Genomic DNA, 2376 nt, shown 5'->3' on the forward strand with positions numbered 1-2376 from the left:
AGCAATTAATAAAGCATTATAGAGCAGAAGTGAAAAACAATTGATCATCCTACCCCTATCCCTAGGTGGTATTGCTTAATCAAGGAATTACTCACCAGTTCATGACATTATTGTATGTCCCCGTATCAATAAAGACAAACAGCAGTTATCGAATGAGTTAAATGATAAAAGCATTAACCACAGATGAGAACCCAACAATTAATAATCAAAGCATATGGAAACCATATAAATAAACAAGAATTTCAATAAAAGAGAGTATCAAAAGATTACATTGTTTCTCCCAACAACAATAGGGTTTAGTTCACCATTGTCATGGTGAAACTAGATGAAAAATGGATGAAGAATGAAAAAGAAACCCTAGAAAAGATGAAAAGGAGCCTAAGCATCCAAGAGATCCTCTCCAGAGAGTGAAATTAGGTCTAGCCGCCCCCTTCTGTCAAAAGGATGCATCTAAACTCGCACTAGGGCTATTTATAACCAAGAAAAGTGACAAAATTCAAGCCTAGGCCAATCTGACAACCGCCCGGCGCCAAAAATGGCCGCCCGGCGGTTTGCCTCAAGCCGCAGGACCGCCCGGCGCTCCGGTCAACCGCCCGGCGCTCTGGTCAACCGCCCGACGCCCCGGTCAACCGCCCAACGTTTTGGTCAACTTTTTCTGGTTGACTGGTTGACTTTTCTGAATTCTGGTTGACTTTTCTGCACTGTAACCGTTTGATCTTCAACCTTTCTTTCCTTTTCTCGAGTCTAAGACCTTCATCTTCAACTTCATTCTTCACTTTCTCAAAAATGCTACAAAACAATGCAAAACAAGCATAATATCGCTAAAAATAGCTTTTAACTCTCTACAGACTCATTTATTGAGTTTTGCTTGATTCTAAGCTCATTCTAAGCAGTAAAGGTAGTAATTTGGTCTAAAATGACATATGAAAATAGTTGTTTTTCAACCTTCATCAGCAGGATGGTGAGATATGGTCTTTCTTGTTTCTGCAGGTGAACCGGGGGTTAAGGAAAAAATAATGGCTTGTGAATGAAATTTGCAGTCTGACTTAAGAAATGGAAACAGGTGTATCTAATCTCATTTGGTTGTTGGCTTCATTTGACGTTGGTGAAGAAGAACAAAGTATGGGCTTCTTTTTGGGTTCCTATAATGTTCTCTTAAGGACTAGTTAGTGAGGAATTAAACCGGGAAAGTGATGTTTTCATTTCTTGTTTGGTTGAGTAGGTTAACTTGCTTGGATGATAAAAATAGGACCGTAGAAGTGGATGTAGGGAGGGTGATGGTGAAGTGTTTAGTAACAATGGAGATTAATGGAGATTATTATAGAAGACAAGGATGATGGTGATTAAACACGTATTGGAGACTTCAAGTTTAAGATGAAATATGATTGTGGATTGGATAGTGATGGAGAATGGGAAAGACTCATGCCACAATATCATATACAAATATCCACCACATAGTAGGAATGTATTCATCAACTATCATATCCAAACATAGCAGCAACGTAACAAAATTATGTTCAAGGGCATGCAAACAACTTAGTGAAACATAGAGTGCAAGGCATTGCTGACCTCTTGGAGATCTGTTTGCTATTGTCAACCTTGTGTGCTTTACTTTCTCTTCTCTGTGAGGTTGGTTTTCTTTCTCCCCTTCATTCTCCCATCTCTAGCTCCTCTTGAAAAAAACTGTTTCTCCCCCATTTGTATCTATGTTCCTCTGATACTTGAACCACTTGTCTGTTTCTACATTCTATGTTATCCCATTTTTCAAAACTAAAGGCTTGCCCCCATCAGATGGTTGCTTCCTGCAACCCCGCCACCCTGCTCTACTGTATCTTCTCTTTCAGGTGAGCTAGCTAAAGCTAAAGACAGTGTAGGTGCCTGGCACAGCAGAAGATTTGCACCCGAATGGGAGATAGTGTGATAGGAGAAGATTTGCACTAGGTAGAAGATTTGCACCAGAACCCGAATGGGAGATAACGTGATGGAAAGGAAAATGTTGTGATGAAGAAAGTTGGCACTGTGATGGAGAAAGTTGGCGGTGTTCCATTTTTGTTTTTTTTTTTTTTTAACATTTGACAAATGAATTAAAGTAAAAGAACATAGAACAAAATAAACTAATGTAGAAACAAAACACAATATAATAAAATGGAAAAAAACACAATATAATAAAATGGAATAAAATACAATATAATAAAATACCATAACTCAAAATAACATAAAATAAAATCAAACTAAAAATAACATAAAATAGAATAACGTAAGATAAAATAAAACAAACTAAATAAGATAAAATTTCATTATTATTTGTTTATTGGTTTAATAGGTTCGGAGGTCCCTATATTTGGAGGTTTGTTTCAATTGGGTCCTCCAATTTTT

This window comes from Vigna radiata, unplaced genomic scaffold, assembly GCF_000741045.1.
Source record: "Vigna radiata var. radiata cultivar VC1973A unplaced genomic scaffold, Vradiata_ver6 scaffold_95, whole genome shotgun sequence".
Lineage (NCBI taxonomy): Eukaryota > Viridiplantae > Streptophyta > Magnoliopsida > Fabales > Fabaceae > Vigna > Vigna radiata.